Source organism: Hyla sarda, chromosome 2 (assembly GCF_029499605.1).
Source record: "Hyla sarda isolate aHylSar1 chromosome 2, aHylSar1.hap1, whole genome shotgun sequence".
In the NCBI taxonomy this organism is placed as follows: domain Eukaryota; kingdom Metazoa; phylum Chordata; class Amphibia; order Anura; family Hylidae; genus Hyla; species Hyla sarda.
The window spans coordinates 188447752-188473114 of record NC_079190.1 but is presented as its reverse complement, the minus strand read 5'-3'; the positions used below and the strand labels follow the sequence as shown (position 1 = coordinate 188473114).

Below are 25363 nucleotides of genomic sequence, written 5' to 3'. Positions count from 1 at the left end.
TCCAGGATTGGGTGAGTATCCACACTGTGTTTAAGAGATTACGCTGGAGCTGTGATCGGAGCCCTCCCGATCAGACACTTATCCTCTATCCACTCTATGATCGTGGGGGGGGGGTCAGACTCATCATATGGTGCCTTGCACATCCTGGAGTCAAGAATCGGGATGATCAGACCTTGCTGGAACCCCTACAGCTAGAGGATCATCCTTTAGTCCGAGCTGTGCCAGGAGCCTCGTCACTGTCTGCAATGGAAGAGTCTCAGTACGTTAGTGAACCTGTCTGATTCTGTTACCGTTTTACCCAAGTATACTCCAGTGGCTCAGTTATACCTCCTAGAGTCGAAGGACATCGTGACAGAGCATCTAGTGGCTCGGCAGCGTGCGGCTTAAGTTACCAGTGGATCCAGTACCAATCCCCCAGAGCCCTGGTGGGCGCAGCTTCAGGTGGGTGACAAAGTCTGGCTACGGAAGTTCCCAAGAACGGACAAATTGGACTCCATCTAGGAAACAGAGCCCTACACGGTGACGGCTATACCCTATCCTGAGTCTGATGTGTAAGAAGTTCAGAGGCCTGGGTATGAGCCACAAGTCGTCCACCGAAATAATATCAAGATCTGCCTAAAGGAAGATTTACCAGTACTTCCGCCACCGCCTCCTCCAGATGTCAGACCTGCGAGGGAATATGTTCCTGGCAAAGGGATCCATCCCTCTACGGATTTCCCTATGTTCTCTCCCAGTCAGACAGCATTCATCTATTTGCCTCCAGCACAGGGACTGGTCTAGCCAGCGTTAGTCAACACGCCAGTTTCTGCTCTATCACCATTGGCTCCAGCTTATATACCTGTTTCCAGAGTGCCAGCGATAGCTCCGGCTTCTCCAATTCAAGTACCAATGGTCCCTATTCCCGCTACTCCTGAACAAATTCCAGCCCCTGTGGTTGCGGAAGAAGAGCCTGCTGAAGTTTCAGAAGTCCCGTCTCCAGAGGTGGTGCTGCACAGATCCCAAAGGTCCACACAAGGTCAAATACCAGCAAGGTATAGAGAATAAACATACCTGTGTATATAAAAGTTATCAGACTATAGTATACTGATGTCTAGTTAGTATAGATTAATTACTTCTAACTCATTTCGTGTACAGTTAGTCATTGATGTACATAGCATCTTATGTATCTACATAGTCAAATGTTATATAATTAGTCAGGACTGAAGCTAACCAGTTTATATATCCAGTCCACAATAGTCATCAAAAGTCTTAATAAATGTCTAATGTCTATTATTTTCCTGTCCTTAGTGTACAGGGTGCTCTTGTGGCCAGAGAGTTTTCCTGGAGGTGTAAGTAACACGTACAGTGACAGAGCTACCGTGTATATAGGTAACATTTTCATGTGTTGTCAGAAAATGTGTATTTACTAGTTACTATTGTGGTGTTCCGGTACCGCATCTTATACGGTACCTATGTATGTGTGGGTCCCCATAGCCAGAGTCCCTAGGACGTAGGGATCCCTGTTGTGTAGCCTACCCCTTGCTGCCTCTATTCCAACTAATAGCCTCAGCATACCAGCCCCCAGCCTGGCGTCACGAACTATAGGGTTAATATTAACCCCTCATATACCGATACCATACCACCACTACCATACACCCCCCAAGGGCTACCACAAAGCCTTTTTGGTGTTGCACGAACAGGATTCGGGTGTGTGCCTGCTATTGCCACTAGTGAAAGTGTACTCCCCCCCCAGAACGCAAACTTTATTCATGTGTTGCTGTGTACAAGAGCGGTGCTTGTGGGGCACCATACAAAGGGGCAAAGAGAAAAGTAAGGGGGGAGACGAAGATTTGTCTACAGTTGAAATGTGTAAACTGCGCAATGAGTTCATGCTGCGATCCTCTGGTCCGGTCGACACAGGCGGAGCCGAACTGCTGCCGGAAAAGTGCGCAAAGAAAGCCCGTGCTGCGCCCCGCCCCTGGGCGTGGACACCAAGTTGCTGTATCCCAGCCGAAAGGGAACTCCGAGATGCAGGAGTCGTTTCTGGAGGGACCGGAAGTCGGGGCTGCACCGATGGCGTCCTTCCTGCCCAGCGCCATTTTGGAGAAGCCTACTATAAAAGACGCTACGCAGAGCAACCTCTTCAGTCTGCAGAGAGAGCCGGAGAGTACAGACATGGCGGAGAGCAGCGTTCCACGTGGTCAAGTTGGCAAGATGGCGCCGGAAACACAGAAAGTTGTGGCAGTCGCAGCCCAACTTTTTCAAGAGCTTGCTGACCGTCTGCAGCGGTTGTCATTAGACAAAGAGGGGGCCTGCAATCTTCCCCCACTGCCTGATGATGACGACGATTGGCCAGAAACACCTCCAGCGAACAGTGCAGGGACACCTGAAGGTGCGTCACCGGTGAGATTGTCCCCTCACCACAGAACCTGGAGTCTGCTGTGAGTACCCCGCCAGAGGCGGCCTATTCTTCCTCCTCCAGCCCTGAGCTCATTCCTCGATCAAGCTTGCCAAGTGCACGACCGTGCTGACAAAAATTGCCGCAATGGGTGTTCGGAGATGAGCCGGAGCTGATCGAGTACATGCACAGAGTACTCCAACCATTACCTGGGAAGCCACTCCCACCAATCCCAACTGCAGAAAGGGAAAGGGCCCGTCAAGAAGCTGAGCTGGCCGAATTGATGGAAAAGATAAAGGCCCGATACAAAGAACTCTACGCTCCAAAGCACGTACATTTACCTTATGAAGAAAGAGTGCGGTATCAAGAAAATACCAAAGAAATGGAGGCATTGTACATCCGTAAATGGGATAACCCCCGACAAGGGGAGGAGCAATTAGAAAGGAGAAGAGCAACTGTGGCCAAGTTCGACAAGGTCAGAGGTTATGGGACACTCCTTGACTGCCATACTGGGCAGACCATCCTCGTAAACCGGCGAGCAGTGCAAAGGCCATATCTCCATAAGAAATTCTATACCTTGGAGGTGGGTGAAATTGTGGAGTACACCCCTGTCCAGAGCCTTCGTGGAGAATGGGCTGCAGCGGTCACCAGACCAACAGCCCCAACACAGCTTCCTTTCAAATATTTCCCGTCGACAGATTGGGAGTCCAATCTTTTCAACTTGAGGCCGACAAGGTCTGCTCCTAAAGCCTCCACCAGCGTACCCAAGGAGGAGGAGCCTAAAGAGTCAAGTTCATCATCTTCTTCACTCGGAGCAGTGAGAGTTTGTCTAACCCTGGGGTACCCACAGATGTACCAAGGCCCTTTGGGAGCAGTGAGAGTTTGCCAGTTCCTAAGGTACCAACGAAAGGGTCATGGGTTGCTCCTAATTTGGAGATGGTGCTCAAGCCCTATTGCTCCACTGTGATCCCGGCTAGTAAGCCTATAACTCCTTCTCAAGCTGCCTTCCACAACTCCATCCTCACCAATGTGGTGTGGCAAAGCTATGTTAAGTCTAATCCTGCCCCTGACGTTGGCAGATATAGAGGAACCAAGAGAGGCACTACAAGAGTAAAGAAGAACATCTTCTAAAGAGACTCTAAAGTAATGTCATATTGTTTTTCTGTCTAACCATTTTTGTCTTACAGTAACCAAGTTCAAGAATAGTGCCTAGCAGGACTGTGCTAAGTTGTTCCAGTTCAAAGTTCAGCAACGTAACCACTAAGCTTGTGCCTGACTATTAAGTCAAGAGACTCCTAGCCTGTAAGAGATTCATTAAGGACTGTACCCGGCTGATTTGTGGTAAGGCCGTGTTTACCTTTCCCTTCCTATGAACTCCTAGTGTAGGTGGACTGCTGATCCTTACACGCCAATTTGTATATTTTCTTTGGACTCTTAGTGTAGGTGGACTGCTGATCCTTACACGTCTGCTTTATGTATATACCACCAGCTTCATAAGAACTCTTATGATAAATGCACTTATCGGGGGAATGCATCTGAAATATGTTGGAGTGTTGATAAATGTATAGTAAATATGTATATGGTTCTGTACACAGGAAGGTATCCTTGTGTTTGTGTACATAAGTAGTGAGTAAAGGTTGTACATAAGAAAATAGTCTAATGTCTAGGTACATAAGAAGTAAGTCAGAGCTGTACACAGAAAATATCGACGTACTGCACGTGTACACTCAACACTAAAAACACAACTAATTCTTGTACATATAAATGTATAAAATGCTAAAGGTGTTTAGTAGGTAACTTTACAGGGGACACCTCAGCTCCTCCGAGGGAAATATTATTGCTGTCGCCCATCGCTAGCACTTGCCTCAACAAAAATAGTAGGGAGGATTCCCTCTTAAAATAGTACTTGCATTCATAGTACCCTAGATTACTCACTTAAATGTACTACTTCAAATTTTTCTAGTACATACATCAAAATAAATATCTCACTTAAAGAAAACACTTAGGAATTGTAGCATATTGATACCCAATTCCTGCCACTGTTAGGTACACTTCTTCTTTTCTTTATTCATTGCGTGTGTGAGATGCTCTGCCTAGCCAGTAGGTGCTCTTGCAAATACAAAAATAAACAAGTAATTCTAAGAATAACCTAATAGGTTGTTTTGAAAGTGCTCTAGGGATAGGTAGCGTGTAGCCGATAGACCCTAGCAGCCACCCTTACTGTGACCTAGCTTCCGGCTAGCCAGTATACCTTTCGTGTACTAACTAACAGGTAACTTATTGTTGGCAAATAGAATGTGTGAGATAATACAAATGCCTAGTCAGCTTGAAGCTAACTGTATAGAAAGCTGTACTAATGTCTAGTTAGCCTTATGTATAGAAGTATGTGCTAATGTTCAGTTTAGCCTTATAAAAATGTATAGAGAGCTAATAAAGTGTCTTAGGAGCTAGCAACTACATGTCAGATAGCTGCCTAATTGTCTAGTAAGCTTCAAATGTATAATAAGTTTGATAAAGTTGTATAGGAAGCTAGAAACTAAAGGATAGATAGCTTCTTTAAATGTCTAGATAGCATTAAAATGTCTAGATGGATTTCTAATTGCCTAATCCAGATACTAGGAAAGGTATCAAAAGAATGTAAATGTGTTTAGTCTACTTAGGATGCATAGCAAAAGTACAGATCATCCTGTTCTATATCATCCTGTTCTAGTCCTAGTCCCTCTGTCTCAGGGTAATACAATACAGAAATTTAGGTGCACTACTGTGGTAGATGTATACAATGACATTGGCTATCCCTCAACACTGATGTTAAAATTGAGACATTCGCCAGTGTATCCTTATATGAAGGACACACCAGAGCCCGCACACCAACGCCAACGTCCCTCTGTCTCAGGGGACAGACGTCGAGGCCGACTTATCTTAAATAAGGGGGTTTGTGGTGTCCCGGTACCGCATCTTATACGGTACCTATGTATGTGTGGGTCCCCATAGCCAGAGTCCCTAGGACGTAGGGATCCCCGTTGTGTAGCCTACCCCTTGTCGTCTCTATTCCAACTAATAGCCTAGTAATTTATGTTAGGGTAATGTAAATATAGTAATATATGTAAATAAATGGTTAATTACCGGTTCCATAGCGTTGCAGGACCTGCGGGTCACGTGACTAGGTAAACTCTATGGTATTCTGCTTAAAGGGTACCTCTCATCAAAAAAACTTTTGATATATTATAGATTAATGTATGCAGAATAACTTTACAATTACATGTTATTAAAAAATATGCTTCTTTCTATTTAATTTTCCACTTTGAAGAAATGACCACTAGGGGTCTCCCTACCAGTCCTGGCAGTAAGCATTTCAGACTCATGCTGGAGTCCTAAACACTCAGAGCTGCCAGTCTGCTTTGTTCACAAAGGAGAACACTCAGAGCTGCGAGCCTGCTTTGTTCACAGCCTGTTTGGCTGGCAGCTCTGAGTGTTTAGGACTCCAGCATGAGTCAGAAATGCTTGCTGACAGGATTGATCTGGAAAAATACAATAGAAAGAAGCATATTTTTCATTAACATGCTATTGGAAAGTTATTCAACATTCATTAATCTAAAATATATCAAAAGTTTATTTGATGAGAGGTACCCTTTAAGGACCTTTGGAGGCCCTGTGACGTATGCGATCCCATTACTCTGTGTAATGGTGAGTGACAGATGTTTGGACCAATCGGATTCACCCCGCCCCCTGCCCATATAAGGGAGCTGCGGACATGTTTTCTCTCTCTTGTTCCTGGGCTGTCAAACGAGAAGGATCTGCGCAGCAACTATCGCAGTGAGTTAGGCCCGAGCCTTGCGGCAACGGCTTAGTCATTCAGAATAGAGAGTGTATCAATTCCCAGACACTCTGCAGCCTCACCGGACCTAATATAACCCCTAAATCCGGACGGATCTGCAAATATCTACCCTAAATTCAGAGACTTTCTAAATAGCTCAAGGTTCGCAACAGCTGTCAGTCACTGAGCAATATAAGGACTGTTTGTATGAGACTGTTACTGTGCCTTGGATGTATCGCAAGCACTTAAGTAAAGTTGTTCAAGTTCAATTTCCTTGTGGACCTTCAGTCATTTCATGCACCCATCATTACTGGGAAGGGCGGCGATAGGCCGGAGCATTACCTCAGCATACCAGCCCTCAGCCTGGCGTCACGAACTATAGGGTTAACATTAACCCCTCATATACCGATACCATACCACCATTACCATACACCCCACAAGGGCTACCACACTGTTACTGTTATGGGGAGAAATAGCTAAAGCCAAAGGGCCCCATTAGCACAGGCTTTCGGGTAGAGAGCCTCAAGCAGCCTGATAAAAACTCATCTTTATTCACCAGAAAGCAGTTACGAGTCCAAAATGTTCACATATGTTTTCATCTCATTTGTCACAGTTGTCAAACCCTAAAAACAAATGGAGCATGTGAGGACGTTAATTGCAATGCCACATGGACTCTTTCCCCAGTTCGTCAGCCCTGTGAAGGATATTGATTCAAATGCCCCAGGAACTGTCTCTATTGTTGCTACCAGGCCTCAGTGGCCACTTCATATTTGTCCGCCCTCCAGGACTGGGCACTGAGGACGGCTGTTGTTAAGAGGGGGAGTTTGTGGTGGCCCAGTCCAGGAGTTGCACCCCTGTACCATTGCTGCCCTGTCAGGTGGACTCTTTCAGTGACCCCTGGGCTCCCCTTTCCTCTATGTTCCATAAACAATACTAAGTGCCTATGTTATCTAATGTAATGCGTATATATTGTTGCCTTTAAATACTGTTGTCATGTATTGTAACCAAGGAAGGTACCAGTGATCATGTGACTTACAGGGTGACCTATGGGACCCCTCCAGAGTCTCCTCCATATAAACCCTGGGAGGAGCTAGTTCAGTCTCATGTGTAGTTGCTGCTGAGGAACAGTGAGGTTAAGTCCAGAGAAAGTGTCTGGTGTTCTGAGGAGGCCTAAAGCCTACCACACAGCCACACCTCCACAAATCCAGTACCCCACATATGAACGTCAAAACCTGGTAAACTACATACGGGGTGAAGTCAGTCTAGTCAAGTCAGTCAAGATCACTCTGTACAAGGTCAGTGTGGGCCTGCAGCAAATTGTACAAATCCACTATAAGTCCCAGCGAGCCCTAGAGTCTCTGAAGTCACTGGTCACCTTCTTGGAACTAATTGAGCTGTCAAGACTATTACACCTGTCTACCTCAGTATGGCTGCCGTTGTTCCGTAACATGGCGTTGGAGTCATTATTTGCCGCGTGCCTAGCCCAGGATCTAGCGGTATACCTTCAGGTGGTGAAGAGGTTAAACCATGCCCTGGAGTCATGAACACAAGGGGTTAATGCCATCTGCCCCAAGGGTAATAACATCTTCCCTCATCAAACCCTCACCACAAAGGAATCTAGGAAAGCTGGGTGTCTTCAGTAAATTTTGTTTGCTTGTCTGCATTTTTTATGGAATAGTAGAAGGGGGGAAGCGGGTCACTATTTCCTCTCTCTCTAGTACAAGTTTGTCTAGAGTACATGTTACTATACCATTTGGCATTTGATGACTTCCGGGCCCGTCTAGCCCAGCCCGGCAGCCATTTAGTAGAGAATCCTCACCATAAACAATACATGTGAACGTACCTTTATAACAAAGGTGATAATGGCTACCCTATGAACACATACAAGTATTATGATTCTGCTTGTATTATTCACCTACTATCTGATGCCCTCCTGCTTAATTTTTATGCACTACTGTGTTATTGCATCTTTATATTGACTTTTTGATAATAAAAACAGTTTGAATGATAAAAGCTGGATGACACTGCACTTGACATTTCCAGAAACAATAACATCAACCAGCTGCTGATATTGAAAACTAGTGGCAAAAATTCAGACATTACAGAAATACACTTATTATCACGCACACAAGAGGAGTGAGGGTCCTGCACACAAGAGCTTACAATCTATGAGGCTGTAGAGTTGAGTATAAGGTATTTATCATTAGGGCTTCTAAGGGAGAATACCTAGCACATACATGCTACATATGGATTTGCCTTTTTAAAGAATTAGTTTATGATCTTGATAGATGTTATAATAAAAACCCATTAAGTTTTTTTTTTATGGCTTTCTTTAAGCAAAAATAAAATAAATACATAAATAAAAAGTGTGTGGTAAGGAGGCCTTAAAAAGACTTGAAGGGGTACTCCGGTGGAGAACAAATGTTTTCAAATCAACTAGTACCAGAAAGTTATACAGATTTGCAAATAAGCCTTTCAGTACTAATCCTCTGCTGTATGCTCCAGAGGAAGTTATGTAGTTCTTTCTTGTCTGACCATAGTGCTCTCTGCTGATAAGTACTGAAAGGCTTATTTACAAATCTGTATAACTTTCTGGCACCAGTTGACTTGAAAACATTTTATTTTTCCACCGGAGTACCCCTTTAAGCATATGTCAGAACTATACCAACATATAAAAGAATAGTTATGTTCATTTCACTTTCACTCTCATTTCCAGGAAAGCAGATGATTTTTCCCCCTAACATGTTAGTTTTACTTTTAGTTGGCCTCCAATGCCTATAAAAGATAAAGAAGCAGACCCTGCACAAGTCACAGATACCAACAGCTGCTGATTCTGATAACAACAGAGGAGAAAACTCTCACTAACGTAAGCGAGTCGAGAAAGAGCACAATGCTGTTCACATAATACAATATTATAATATACAAATAATACAAATAAGTAAATATAAATGTATTCATAGAAATGATGAATATGATATAGTGAGTGAGGCTGAGTTCCCAAAAGCAAATGATCATATTGTGATTGCTTTGAATGCTCAGACCTTAGGTTCTATGGATTAGCAATATAACTGACTACCTGTGTTCATCTTTTACTATGAGATTGGGTTCAGACAAGTGAGCTGAGCATTATTTCCAACTTTGACTTTGAGGTCAGAAGATGCAACATGGCCTCTGGCCTAAATTTGCACATGGTAAATCCAACTTTTGCAGACTTCTTTTCTACCGACAATACTGTAATTTTCACCTCCCCACCAGTGGCGTTGCGACCGGGGTGCGGGGGGTGCAGCCCGCACCGGGTGACACCATCCTGATGGGGTGACACCAGGTACGCCGCCGGTCCTCAGTTGCGCTGCCTGTCTCCGTACTAGCAGCACCCCCCCGGCCCCCACTTGTGCTGTCTCTGTAATAGCATCACCTGCCCCCCCCCGGTCCTCACTTGTTGCACCTCCGTACTAGCACCCCCACCCTCCCCCCGTCACCTGCACAGTGAACCTGCCTGCACCCCCACGTCTTCTATTGCCTGCGGCCTAATGGAGGGGAAACTACTACCAAATTTGGGGAATCTATGCTACCTAATGTTGGAAAACTGCTACCTAATGTGCAAAGGCTGCTACATAATGTGGGAAAACTGCTACCTAATGTGGGGAATCTGTGCTACCTAATGTGGGAAAACTGCTACCTAATGTGGGGAATCTGTGCTACCTAATGTGGGGAAACTGCTACCTAATGTGTGGAATCTGTGCTACCTAATGTGGGGAAATTACTACCTAATGTGGGGTAACTGGTACCAAATGTGTGGAATCTATGCTACCTAATGTGTGGAATCTGTGCTACCTAATGTGGTGAAATTACTACCTAATGTGGGGTAACTGGTACCAAATGTGGGGAATCTATGCTACCTAATGTGGGGAAACTGCTGCCTACATTAAGTGGGGGAACTGCTGCCTACATAATGCTCCCCCCCCCCTGGCAGTAGCACCCTCATCATCTACCAGCAAACCCCCCCAGCAGCAGCACCTATATCAGCAGATCCTGATGGTGGATGATGGGGGTGCTCCTGCCAGGAGGACGATCCTGCCGATGGATGATGGGGGTGATACTGCCAGGGGGGATGGCCAGTAGCACCCTCATCATCCTCCAGCAACACCTCCCCAGTACTAGCACCCCCATCATCCACTAGCAACACCGCCAGATTTATATTCAGAGGGTACAGTATGTGGCAGATTTATATTCAGAGGGTACAGTATGTGGCAGATTTATATTCAGAGGGTACAGTATGTGGCAGATTTATATTCAGAGGGTACAGTATGTGGCAGATTTATATTCAGAGTGTACAGTATGTGTTGGTATTATATTCATAATGTACAGTGTGTGGCGGTATTATATTCAGAGGGTACAGTATGTGGCAGATTTATATTCAGAGTGTATAGATTTATAAATTACTTCTACTTAAAAATCTTAATCCTTCCAGTACTTATTAGCTGCTGTATAAGTGATTCACAGGAAGTTCTTTTCTTTTTTAATTTATTTTCTGTCTGACCACAGTGCTCTGTACTGACACCTCTGTCCATGTCAAGAACTGTCCATAGTAGGAGCAAATCCCCATTGCAAACCTCTCCTGCTCTGGACAGTTCCTAACATGGACAGACAGAGCACTGTGGACAGACTGGAAAGAACTACACAACTTCCTGTGGAGAATACAACAGCTTATAAGTACTGTAAGGATTAAGATTTCAAATAGAAATAATTTAAAAATCTGTTTAACTTTCTGGCACCAGTTGATATAAAAGAAAATGTTTTCCAGTGGAGTACCCCTTTAAGTAATTCTGGGAGCTGTATATTTAAATGGTGAAAACTTCTTTAACACTTTCCCATTCTGTGGCAACTGGTATATCTGATTATTGTACTGGAATTTCTCACAATGCGCTACAACAGTGGTGTCTGTCACAACAGGCTAAAAACTTACTGGGGGGGGGGGGGGAAGGTATGGGGTGACACCATTTTCTACCGCACCGGGTGACACCAACCCTAGCAACGCCACTGCTCCCCACTACTTCTTCAGCGCCAGTACAGAAACATATTTCAATGACACAGTCCCGTAAACATTAATTCCAACTTTGCTTTGAGGTCAGAATATGCCGACTTCTTTAATACTTTCTATAAAGCAATAACACTTTTGTAAATTGGGCAGTGTATGAAATGTATCTGCATTGGAATAAGAGGCACAACTGGTATTGAATTTTCAGAGGTGTTTCTATAAAAATCCACCATCCATCTAAAGTATTTTTTATGAATAATTTTTACATATTCTTTTTTCAAATTTCACATGGAAATCTGAAGGAAAAAATGGATCAAACTGTGCTTAAAGGGGTAGTCCAGAGTACAACACTTATCCCCTAAGTATGGTGATTAGCTGAGTGAACCATCACTCCCACTGAGGGTGGGGGCAACTCTGCTCCAGGATTGGGTAAGTAGCCACGCTGAATTTAAGAGATCACGGTGGGGTGGGTGCAGTGATCGGACCCCCGCGATCAGACACTTATCCTCTATCCACTGTATGATTGCGGAGTCAGACTCATGTATGGGGATGGCAATGTCCGTGCTGGGATTCTCGGGATTCTTTGAAATCTCGGGATTCTTTAATGTGAACCTAGCCTTAGAGCATAAAAGAAAACTTTACCTTTCCTGGAGCTGATGATGGTTGCAAAACTTATAAAATTGCCTTTTTATTTGTCAATGAGGTGGAGTTAAAGGGGTTCTCCGGTGCTTAGACATCTTATCCCCTATCCAAAGGATAGGGGATAAGATGCCTGATCGCGGGAGTCCCGCCGCTGGGGACCCCCGTGATCCTGCACGTGGCACCCCGTTTATAATCAGTCCCCAGAGTGTGTTTGCTCCGGGTCTGATTACTGATGACCACAGGGCCGACAACGTGCACGCTCCGGGGACAGATTATAAACGGGGTGCCGCGTGCAAGATCACGGGGGTCCTTTGGATAGGGGATAAGATGTCTGAGCACCAGAGTACCCCTTTAAGCTGCTTAAGCCTCTTTGCTTGTCCTCACAAGTTTAGAAACCAGCATCAACTACAGGAAGGGTACAGTTTACTGTTATACCTTAACAGCTATCCAATAGTGTCTGCAGCTCTTAGCAGGAAATGCAGCCGACAGAGTCCCTTTAATCCATTCCTACAATATTTCTTATGTGTATCTGAGTGAAGAAAGATGTGAGGAGCCATCCGGCAGCTTTACTCTCAGCTGGTTTCTTACTAACATGACCCAGTATAGGTTAGGGAGGAACAGATTGAGGGTGCACTCATACCCCAACACTTGAGTTCCCAGAGTCAAAGCATAACTTGCTTCTGTCAAAAGATTTGAGTTAAGACTAGGAGTGAAAGGCCAGGTCAGGGAAGCAATAAACTATGGCACCATCAATGTTTTAAAGTTGCTCCGGAATGGTGGGAGTGCAACTTATCAGTGGGTGTGTGACACAAACCCTAACAATCTGCATTTGCCATTAAAGGGGTACTCTGGCCCTAATACATCTTATCCCCTATCCAAAGGATAGGGGATAAGATGTCTGATTGCGGGGGTCCCATAGACTTGCATTGAGGGGGCGGGGCGTGACGTCACAATACTCCGGCCCCGTGGTCATCACGCTGCACACTCAGAGCCTCCAGCACTGCGAAGAGCTCGCAAAGGTGGGTGCTGAATGACAGATTGCGGGGGTCCCCAGCGGCAGGACCCCTGTGATCAGACATCTTAACCCCTATCCTTTGGATAAGGGATAAGATGTATTATTGCCGGAGTACCCCTTTTATGTGGAGCAGACCTAGCTTCATGGATCAAGAGGCATCTGTATACTGTGGTGCAGGCCAAAGTTGTGTTGTTTTATAGGATCAATGGTTCAATATGTTTTTTCAGCCTTGAAGCAAGGGGGAGGTTTAAGGTTTTTATTGGGATAAATTACCTCTTCATGTTAGTCTAAGTACAGGTTCATTAATGCATATGTTTGTTGCCTTCAGACAATATATGGCAGGGGGCATATGATTTACATTTCGATGATACATTGGTGGTATACACTGTCAAAAAGAGACACCAATATAATGCAGCATACGGGCATCAGTATTCCAACTAGTGACTGGGTCCATTCAGTATTCCAACTAGTGACTACATTCAGGCTTCTCCCTACACACATATTTTTCCTGTACAGGGCCCAAAAGAGCAAGTAATAAAGATGCACACCTATCTCCTTCCTCCCTCCCCATACACACACACACTCAGCTTCTCACTAACCCCTCCATATAAGTAGCACTAGGAGCCAGGGGTATTGTTTAAACAAACAAAAAAAAATAAATAAATAAATATGTAACAGGGTGTTGGGGGTGTCCATTAACATCTCTGAGGTCCCTTACTCTAGTTACCTCACTGTGCCCAACAGGTGGATCCTGAGCCTCCGCTATCTAGGAGCTGGGGTATATGTCTGCGGCAGTGCCTCCATCCAGTAGATCATCTGGGGTTGGGATGTGGGGTCCCACTGGGAACTTACTCGATACACTGAGACTGACACTGCCTAACTTGAACTAACTTTATATAGTAAATAGCAATCAGACAACAATCAGAACAATCAGACATAAGTAAGTACAAAAACAATGGTATAACATGGAAAGCAATGCAATGTGGATTTTCCTCACCTTCCTGCTTCCACACCTGCAGCTTACCCCCTTGTCTTTGCCCTAATGGCCATTGGTGCACATAGGGGAGATGGGGCCCTTACAAGTCCTGCTCCGCAGCGTCACTGAAACAGGCTGAGCGATGTAATGTCCACCACCGGACCTCAGACTTTGAATAAGAAGACAGGTGCCCTGTTGTGGAGCACAGAAGAGAGGGCTTTAAGCTTACCCTCACAGTGTCCATAACCAGGTCAATCCAGCTGCAGTTTCCTCTCACTGCATTAACCAGCTGGCGGGACTAAGTGCTTATCTCTCTAATGCTACCAGCAGGTCTCTCTCTCTCTGAAGGGGTGCTGTTCTCTGTGATGCAGGATCTCATTCATCTGCAGACAGCTAATATGCACCTAATATGGGGAACTATACTGCACCTAATGTGGGGGAACTGTACTGCACAGTCTTGTGCAGGGGGGCATGGGGTCTTGTGCAAAGGGGGCATGTAGTGTTGTACAAAAGGGGCGTGGGGTCTTGTGAAGGGGTCATGAGGTGTTGTTCAGGGGGGCATGGGGTCTTGTGTAGGGTGGACATGGGGTCTTGTGCAAAGGGGCCATGGGGTCTTGTGCAGAGGGGCATGAGATGTTGTGTAGGGGGGCATGGGTTGTTGTGCAAAGGGGAGATTGGGTGTTGTGCAGAGAGGGCATGTTTTTTTTTTTTGATGCGGCCCACATAAACTTAAACCTTGTTTTTTTGGCCCATGTTAGCCTTTGAGTTTGACATGCTTGCATTAAGTCTTGGCAAGACTAACTGGCAGAAATGAACTCTAAGATCGGACTGTGGAGCGGAGTGAAGTTTTGCCTGTGCTCCAATTCACCGCACAGGCCTGGCATCCCCATGCCACCGTTTGCAAGGCCATCACCCAGACCGTGTGTCGCTTCATCTGGGGCAAGCGGACTGTGATGTATAAGGAGCCCCTCAAGGGTGGGAAAGGAATCCCTGATATCCCCACTTTGCTTCGGGCTTCCTATGCATGTGTCAGCGTTCAGCGGACTCTTGTGGAAAAGATTGACTCAGCAGGCAGGTCCATGTCTCGCTTGTTTCTCTTGCCCCTCTGGAGACAGCTCGGCTGGGACAAGTGGGACAGCTCCATCCCTTACAACTGGAACACTCCCTGGTTCTATGAGGATGTTGTCCGGTTTGTGAGGGAGCACCAGCTGGAGGGACTGAAGCCCAACCTGTGGAAGCTAAAGACCATCTACAAGCTCATCCAACCTAAGGACTTGTTGGAGCTCGTTCCGGGGCTCCCCGGAGCAACGGCAGAGACTGTGTGGGCCAATGTGGCTTCAAAGCGGCTTACCAATGGGCATAACGACTTGTCATGGATGGCCGTTAAGGGAGGTCAATCTCTTAGGTCATTCATTTATGCCCGCGACCTGCGCAGAACCCGGTACTGCCCCCAGTGCCCCTTTGTGGAAGAAACATCCTTGCACAGGGTCTGTTGGATGCCCTGAAACATGAACTCAGAGCCTCTGTACCCAGGAACTGACTATCGTATCATTCGGTGCTTTACGGTCTGTTCCCTGGGACTCACGACGTGGAGGCCATCCAGGAAGTCTGGCGCCTTATGAACTCTTTTAAGGATGCTATGTTGCTTGCCAGGTACCGCCTCATGATCAACAGGGAGAACATGTCTGTCCGGGACTGTTGCAGGTTCATCAGGAGCCTGCTCAGAGACTATTCCATCTGGGACAGCCCGGCCCTCGATGAAGAAGAGGAGATAAGACCCCTCTCCTTCCCCCATGTCCCTCTGAAGTTACAGCCCAGTAGTTTGGCTCTGTGATCCGCCTTCTCCCTTCCCCCACATAGTCGCCCACTTCCCCGAGCCCCCAGCCCCGCCCCAAAGCCCACGCCCCCTACCCCAATCACAGATTGTATTGTTTGGTTACCTTGATTTCTTGTGCTTTTCTCTTACAGGATTGAGCGGAGTGTTAGAGTAGCATGCTGTGCGATGTATAGCTTAGCAAATCTTTGCTGTGTGTTGTACTGTCATGCTTTGTGTGATTGTAATTTATTGTATGACTTGTAATGACTGAATGATCAATAAAGCTCTTTCAATAACGAAACAGCTGTCTGCAGATGGGTCTTCTTCCCTTCTGGGGATAATTCTGGCTTGGCATAAATCCTTATCAGTTCCTGAGACTTCATAACTGGAGCCAGAGCTGATCTTAGGGCATGCTACTTGAGAAGGTGGTGTGATGAGCTGCTTTGCATATTCCTTATACAGTGGTCCCTCAAAATACAATGGTAATTCGTTCCAAACGAGCCATCGCTTGTCGAATCCATCGTATGTTGAGGGATTCGTGCAATGTAAAGTATAGGAAGCTGTACTCACCTGTCCCCGCCGCTCGCGATGGTGTCCCTGCCGCTCCCGATGGTGACCCCGGACCTCCGCTGGGCTCTCCTGGTCATCTCCGGTCCTCTGCTGGGCTCTCCTGGTCTTCTCCATTCCTCCGCTGTCTTCTCCGGTCCTCCGCTGTCTTCCGCAAGGCCTTACTGGGCCTGCGTAGCGACGTCATTACGCTGCTGCGTACGCCATTCCTATTGGATGACATGCGCAGCAGCGTATTGACGTCACCGGAGAGGGCTGAGAAGACACCGGAAGACCAGCGCTGGACCCGGAGGGCACCCTGGAGCATCGTGGAGGGGTAAGTAATACTTACCGCACCACACGGGTAACATTAAGCTGCTATCCGGCAGCAGCTTAAGCATTTTGTGCTGCCGGATAGCACTTATTGCGATGGCCTCTACATAAAAAAGCATTGTATGATGATGCTAACATCGACATGCGATGGCCTCTGAGAGGCCATCGTATGTCGATTTGATCATATGTCGGGGCCATCGTAGGTCGGGGGGTCACTGTATATATATATATATAAACAGCAACGGGCACCTGTGTATTAGGTTGTTGTGCTGGCTATTTTTCCTTTTGTTTTTACTTTGTAAGTTGGGGGGTGTGGCACCCTCTTTAGCCGTGCACCCCACCGCTCTCAGACTGGAGGTGGTTTAGTCAATGGCTGATCCAACATATCACACAGTCAGAGGCTATATGCACAGCAGAGGTGAGTTATCATGTTAGGGTCCCATCTGATATGAGGCCACCTCCGCGTGGTGGATGGGGGGGACACATTTTGATCAAAAAGTGCGCTAAGAGCCTCCATTTTTTGACCAAGAGTGCTGTTGCAACTTTCTTTTTTGTACATTTTGTATTTGCCACAGCAACGGGCACCTGTGTATTAGGTTGTTGTGCTGGCTATTTTTCCTTTTATAGAGAGGAAGAGGAAGAAGAGAGGCTATATTTTGGAAAGTGAGGGAGCTGGCAGGGGAAGGGAAGTATGGGTGTTGTGTAATTTTTTTTGTTTTGTTTTTTATTTTATCTTCTCCAGTGGTGGTCTACCTACAGGGTATCTATCTACAGGGGGCAATTACCTATTCAGGCACCTATGTAATGGGGAACAACTACCTGGAGGAACTTGTCTACCTACAGGTTACCTAACTACCTAATGGTAGGGACCCCCTTACTCATGCCCAACCCACTTATCTACCAACTTTACTGTGTTTGACATCAAGGGGGTATTTTTACCATTTAGGGCATTTTACTTATTGGAAAAGGGCAGACCCTAAACTGTTTGTCCAGCAGATTCTGCAGAGACGAGTCAAGGCTGGAAGAAATCATCATGACATTCTAGGCTGGATAGAGAAGAAAAAGGAAACATGAACATGTCTATAGTTCCTAAAATGGACAGAGGTGTCAGTAGAGAGCACTGTGGTCAGACAGAAAGGAAATTCAAAAAGAAAAGAACTTCCTGTGGATCATACAGCCGCTGATAACTACTGGAAGGCTTAAGATTTTTTTAAAGAAGTAATTTACAAATCTTTCTGGCACCTGTTGATTAACATTTTTTTTTCCAGTGGAGCCAGTGGAGTACCCCTTTAAGATTTGTCCCACACAGATCCAGTTTGATCGTTTAGTAAGCACCAGCATGCCTTTGTATGGCAGTCACCAATGATCCTTATGCTAAGCCATCAACCTTACTTGGCATAGTTTAACCTCTTGGGGACGAAGGGCGTACAGGTACGCCCTTGCTCCCTGGTACTTAAGGACCAAGGGCGTACCTGTATGCCCATTGAAATTTCGGTCCCCACCATGCGCCGGGCGGGGACAGGGGTTACTGTTGATATCTATCAGCAGGCAACCCCGTGTAAATTCCCAGGGGGGTCCAGAGACCCCCCCATGTCGGCGATCGACGCAAATCACTGGTGAATTCACACCGGCGATTTGCGGCTATTCTGGGTCATACGGGTCTCTGGTGACCCGGAAAATAAGGGGGATCGGGGTTGTCCAAGACACCCACAATCCCCCTGAAGGGATAGGAGTGAGGTGGCAGGGGTGCCACCCCTCCTATCCCTGCTATTGGTCATCTAGAAGCGTCAACCAATAGCAGATGGGGGTTCAACTTTCGGTTTCCCCATTCTGCCCACCCACAATAGGTGGGACAGAATGGGGAAACCGACGAGGACCGGCGCCAAAGTCCACTTACCCATCGGCGGCAGCAGCGGGCGGCGATCGGCGGCGGTGGACGATGGCAGAAGAGGACGGCGATGCGGCTCCCTGGATCCTACGGAAGCCGGTGAGTTGCCTAGCAACATCTGGAGGTCTACAGTTTGAGACCACTATACAGTGGTCTCTAAACTGCAGCCCACCAGATGTTTCAAAACTACAACTCCCAGCATGCCCAGACAGCTGTTTGCTGTGTGGGAATGCTGGGATTTGTAGTTTTGCAACAGCTGGAAGGTCACAGTTTGGAAATCACTGTGCAGTGATCTCTAAACTGTGGCCCTCTAGATCTTGTAAAACTACAACTCCTAGCATGCCCAAACAGCAGTTCTGGAGGGCTACAGTTTGGAGATCACTGTGCAAAACTGCAAATCCCAGCATGCCCAAACAGTAAACAGCTATCTCGGTATGCTGGGAGTTGTAGTTGCGTACCTCCAGCTGTTGCATAACTGCATCTCCCAGCATGCCCTTCGGCGATCAGTACATGCTGGGAGTTGTAGTTTTGCAACAGCTGGAGGCACACTGGTTGGAAAATACTGAGTTAGGTAACAGAACCTAACTGAAGGTTTTCCAACCAGTGTGCCTTCAGCTGTTGCAAAAGTACAACTCCCAGCATGCACGGTCTGTCAGTAAATGCTTGGGGTTGTAGTTTTGAAACAGCTGGAGGTTTGCCCCTCCATGTACAGGGTACATTCACACGGGCGGGTTTACAGTAAGTTTCCTGCTTGAAGTTTGAGCAGCGGCAAATTTTTCGCATCATCGCAAACTCCTAGCAGGAAACTCACTGTAAACCCACCAGTGCGAATGTACCCTAAAAAGACTACACTACACTACACTAACACATAATAAATGGTAAAACACTACATATACACCCCCTTACACTGCCCCCTCCAATAAAAATCAAAAATGTATTGTACGGCAGTGTTTCCAAAACGGAGCCTCCAGCTGTTGCAAAACAACAACTCCCAGCATTTCCGGACAGCCACTGACTGTTCAGGCATGCTGGGAGTTTAGCAACAGCCTGAGGCACCCTTTTTTGGGAATCACTGGTGTAGAATACCCCAATGTCCACCCCTATGCAATCCCTAATGTAGTCCTCAAATGCGCATGGCGCTCTCTCACTTCGGAGCCCTGTCGTATTTCAAGGAAACAGTTTAGGGCCACATATGGGGTATTTCCGTACTTGGGAGAAATTGCACTACAAATTTTTTTTTTTTTCTCCTTTTACCCCTTATGAAAAGGAAAAGTTGGGGGCTACACCAGCCTGTTAGTGTAAAAAAAAAAAAAAAAATTGCACTAACATGCTGGTGTTGCCCCATACTTTTTATTTTCACAAGCGGTAAAAGGAAAAAAGACCCCCAAAATTTGTAACGCAATTTCTCCTGAGTACGGAAATACCCCATATGTGGGCGTAAAATGCTCTGCGGACACACAACAAGGCTCTGGAGTGAGAGCGCACCATGTACATTTGAGGCCTAAATTGGTGATTTGCACAGGGGTGGCTGATTTTACAGCGGTTCTGACATAAACGCAAAAAAATAAATACCCACATGTGACCCCATTTTGGAAACTACACCCCTAACGGAATGTAACAAGGGGTATAGTGAGCCTTAACACCCCACAGGTGTTTGATAATTTTTTGTTAAAGTTGGATGGGAAAATGAAAGAAAAATGTTTTTTCACTAAAATGCTGGTGTTACCAAAAAAAGCCCCCCAAAATTTGTAACCCCATTTCTTCTGAGTAAGAACATACCCCATATGTGGATGTAAAGTGCTCTGCGGGTGCACTGAAATGCTCTGAAGAGAGGGAGCGCCATTGGGCTTTTGAAGAGAAAATTTGTCCGGAATTGAAGGCCACGTGTGTTTACAAAGCCCCCATAGTGCCAGAACAATGGACCCCCCCCCACATGTGACCCCATTTTGGAAACTACACCCTTCACGTAATGTAATAAGGGGTACAGTGAGCATTTACACCCCACAGGTGTCTGACAGATTTTTGGAACAGTGGTCCGTGAAAATGAAAAATGTAATTTTTCATTTGTACAGCCCACTGTTCCAAAGGTCTGTCAAACGCCAGTGGGGTGTAAATACTCCCTGCACCCCTTATTAAATTCTGTGAGGGGTGTAAATTCCAAAATGGGGTCACATATGGGGGGTCCACTGTTCTGGCACCACGGGGGGGGGGGGCTTTGTAAACGCATATGGCCCCTGACTTCCATTCCAAACAAATTCACTCTCCAAAAGCTCAATGGCGCTCCTCCTCTTCTGAGCATTGTAGTTCGCCAGCAGAGCACCTGACGTCCACACATGGGGTATTTCCATACTCAGAAAAAATGGGGTTACAAATTTTGGGGGTCAGTTTCTCCTATTACCCCTTGTAAAAATGTAAAATTTGGGGAAAAAACTACATTTTAGTGAAATTTTTTTTTCCATTTACACATCCAACTTTAACAAAAAGTCATAAAACACCTGTGAGGTGTTTTAAGGCTCACTGTACCCCTTGGTACGTTCCTTGAGGGGTGTAGTTTCCAAAATAGTATGCCATGTGGGTTGTTTTTTGCTGTGCTGGCACCATAGGGGCTTCCTAAATGCGACATGCCCACCAAAAACCATTTCATCAAAATTCACTCTCCAAAATCCCATTGTTGCTCCTTCCCTTCTGAGCCCTCTACTGCGCCCGCCGAACACTTGACCAGAGTTATTAATGCTAAAAGTGACAGTGGTCAGATGTTTAAAAAATGGCCGGGTCCTACACTGAAAATTGGCTGGGTCCTTAAGGGGTTAATTTATCAAAAGGCACATGGCTCTTGATAAATTCTGTGCACAGACTTCGAAATCTATACTTTAGACTGTATTTAAACCTGCTCCAACATGGTCTGACATTTCAGCATACTTTCAGCCGAAGCGTCTTGTCGCTGAAAAGTCGCTTATGATAAATTCAGCACCAATGCATTTTCCGTCTAAAATAGACTAGAATGCATCATGTTCTAAAAATACTCTAAAGCAAAAGTGCACGTATTTAGACTGCGACTTTCTGTGCGACAAATTTAGACAGTAAAATCAGTCTAAATCCTTTTATAAATATCCCCCATTGTATATGTGAATCAATATATAATTTATTTGGAATATTCATTTTCCTTATAAGCAGAGAGCTTCAAAGTTAAAATAATGCAACATTTTCAATTTCTTCATCTAAATTTGGAATTTTTCAACAAGAAATGATGCAAGTATCGACAAAATTTTACCACTAACATAAAGTAGAATATGTCATGAAAAAACAATCTCGGAATCAGAATAAAAATGGCCGGGTCCTACATTGAAACTTGGCTGGGTCCTTAAGGGGTTAAAGAGGCACTGTCATTGTTAAAAACTTTTCATATATTGCAGAACTCATTATAATATGACATTTCACAATTATAAAATTAAATTTTCACCTGAAATTCAAGCTCAAAATAGCCACCACTAAGGGTCGCCTGTCTTTTAGCCAGACAGACTAGTCTAGATTTTACAGCATACTGGATACCGGACGTAAAGCATACCGGTATCCAGTATAGGAGATTTCTATTGTGTATGCGAGACTACAGATAAAGGATGTGTGGACATGCTGGGAGCTGTAGTTTTAAAACAGCAGGAGGCAACACTGCTCTAACACAGTTATTTACAAACATTGCAGCTTCAGTTGTTACTAAACTACAATTACTAAACTAGATCTATTCTTATATTTATACATTTATCCTGTTATGAATTCACCATAATGTCTTCTGATTACTGCAGGCAAGCTCCAAGTATCTTCCACTGACACATGACACAGCATAAAACCAGAGAGGAAAGGGTTACAGAGTGGAGAGTACTGATTGGCTGACTGCACAGGCTTGCTCCTGTGAGGGAGACAGACTGACACGCCCCCTCCTGCCTGCACATAGAAAAAGTAACTCACCAGCAGATAAATGCTTATATCTCTGGATATATAGGTCCGAGACACATAAAAATGATATGCACATGATCAGGATTGGGTCCTGAGTAACATATCAATTTTTTTCTTTTTTTTGCACTATGACAGGTACACTTTAAGTATCCTGTGCAGAGTGAAGCAGGTTCTCTTTTGTCTAACTGCAGAAAAGCTCTAGCTCTAACAGTACAGGAACATACAGTCTAGGCGTTTAACCCGTCAATAGAGACGAAAATAAAAAAATATAGTGGAAAAACTAAGAGTGGATTAATAAGGAATGGGAAATATAAAGGAATGACTGCTGTGGTTGCAGTTTAAAAAAATAAATAAATACTGTGTTATAGCAGCCAAGGAATTATTTACGACCATCTTAAAAAATTTATTTAGGGTTATAAATAAGAATTGTTTCGACAGAACTGTGGTGACTTTTGCACCCAAAAGTGGCAGAAGACGTGTCAAATGTGCCAAAAAGAACAGGTTTTCATTAAAATAAATTACTTTTTTGCGCTAAACTTGCACACAATTTATTCTGAAGCTTAGCAAAAAAGTGCAAAAAAATATTGTCAATGGTTCAACAAAGTACAATATATAGGTAATATAGAGTAGTATATAATAAAATAGAATAATAGCACCATTGAGCGATATTCAGGAGTAGGGGAAAGGTCCAAAAGGAACTTTGAAATAATAGCTCCAAATCGAGCCCCACGTGTATAGTGGTCCCTCAAGTTACAATAATAATTGGTTCCAGGATAACCATTATATGTGTCATAACCGACGGGATGGACAGGAAGAGTGAGCCCTAAGCTGTCCCTAGAAACACTCTCCCTGCCTACTTGCCCATCCGCCCTAAACGGCCGATAGACAACCACGGTGCCGGTCCCTACCTGCGCTAAAGGGCATTGGGCATAGAGGTACACAAATAATACTGTACATAGTCGGAAACACAACCAAACAACCAGATAAACCAGACAGGATTTAAATATACAAACAGAGCAGGATATGGCGTACTAACACAGTTCAGAAACCGGAATCATGATAAACGGCAGATATGAATAAATACTAGATAAGTATACAGCAGAAACCAAGAGATGCAGTGGATGAACAATAAAAAGATCAGGAAACATAGAAAACTGTTCACATTGGACACATACAAAGAACAAACTAGTCTCCCAACTCCAAACATGGAGGGACAACAATAATAACTCCAAATAGACTTATAGCCAGCGGGAGCACTCCACCGTGTGATCAGAATACTGGCCTAGAAGGAAATAAAAATATAATACACGCAACTGAGAAACAGATGAGTCTGAACAGACTCCACAAAACCAAACTCCAACCCATTAGGCATTACAGGTCAGGATACAAAACAGGAATAATACAAAACCAAACTCCATGACATAAATAGACCCACCTGAGTTTTCATTGGTTAATACCATTAACTATTCCCTAGCCAGGGAGAATAGCACAGAAAACAGATAATACATACAAAGTCTGAACAAGGCCTAAAGCGGAAAATGCAAAAACACAAAAACGGACATTACAATAATGAATTCAGAGAAAGCAACTTCTAAAGAAAGAAAAGTCCATAAAGTAAGAAAAAGCTGCCGAAAACTGTAAATCAAGGTCTATGTAAAGGACAGAAGCTTCTTCAGGGTCCTGTACAGTACACAGTGTCCCAAAATTAAAATGGAGCTGCTCATGTGGTGTCCTGGAGCAGAACACCCTTGTCTTCTTGCCCTGTCAGGTTGATGTCACTATATGGTGCACACTCCTGCCAACCCAGCTCCATGACTAAATGTATTATGTTATGGAAACTGTCTTTATTGGGTTTCTCACTTTCTAATGCCATTGTACCTTTAGTGTCATGTGAAGAATTCATATTTCTTTGGGAAGATGGGTGTAACACTCACGTTTCAGAAGACAGGAATTTCGGTGGATGTTGGTCCGCTGGACCTATGTGTCAGATGACTCTACTAGGGAGCGGAGTCTAAGGTGCTGCTGGTTTTCACCAGAGATGGACTTGCTGCGGCAGGCGGCACCCATGTCGCTACCTCTGGTACGGCTTGACCACACAGGCGGCTGAGGAGATGCGAGGCACAGTAGGGATAAGGCAGCTCATAGTTCATTGCAGAAGGTCAAGGCAGGCGGCAAAGTAGCGTAGTCAGAACATAGGAGGTCATTAGGCAGCCGGCAGTCCCTTACCTCATGGGAACAAGCCCAAGACCCAGTTGCTAAATTATTGGATTAAGAGCGACTACACTCTTCACACGAATCCTGTCGACGAGGTCGTCAGTACAGTCTAAGTTAAAATTTAGGGACCATAGAAGTTTCTGACAGGCCCCATAGCACCAAAGGATATAGGGGTGAAGATCCTCAGGCCACATCTGTCCGTTATATACCACCCTAGCGGTAAATGCCAAAATTGCAATTCCTACTGTAAAGCAGCGCAGGTCAGTGTTAATCAGCTCGCATAAAGACAAGTCTAGTCAAGTTCATTCAAGTCAAGTCTAGTCAAGTTCCAGTCAAGTCAGAGCCAGTCAAGACTACAAGTCCCAGAAAGCCCATTAATGCAACTGTGGTTACTTGCCTCATCCACCACAATTGCACATCTGTTGATAAGTCTTTGAACTATACTGTCTGTAGTACTTTCCTGCAATTGTTCCAAGTAACATAACAAGTGCTTACCTAAACCTGGCATTTGAGGAATTATTTTACTGGTACTTGGCAATCTGCAACCACTTCCCTTGGAGTGTGGTAGGTTAACACTCCTGGCGTGAGTAGTACAAAACATGTAGTACCTCCCTGTACTGTAGGGAGGCACTACCAGACAGCCAGTCAGTGCATGAACTTCAGTTATACAGGTGTTTTACCAGTGAAATGCTTATTCTGATTGGTAAGTTCTTCCAGTTATTGACACTTTTCACAGATCTGGACTGTCTATAA

General features: G+C 45.1%; 1 pseudogene; it reads left to right on the top strand.

Moving 5' to 3' along the window:
* Positions 1 to 888: 888 nt before the first annotated feature.
* The window catches only part of LOC130357416 (lysozyme g-like), a 35463-nt pseudogene continuing 10988 nt past the window's right edge, over positions 889 to 25363 (top strand).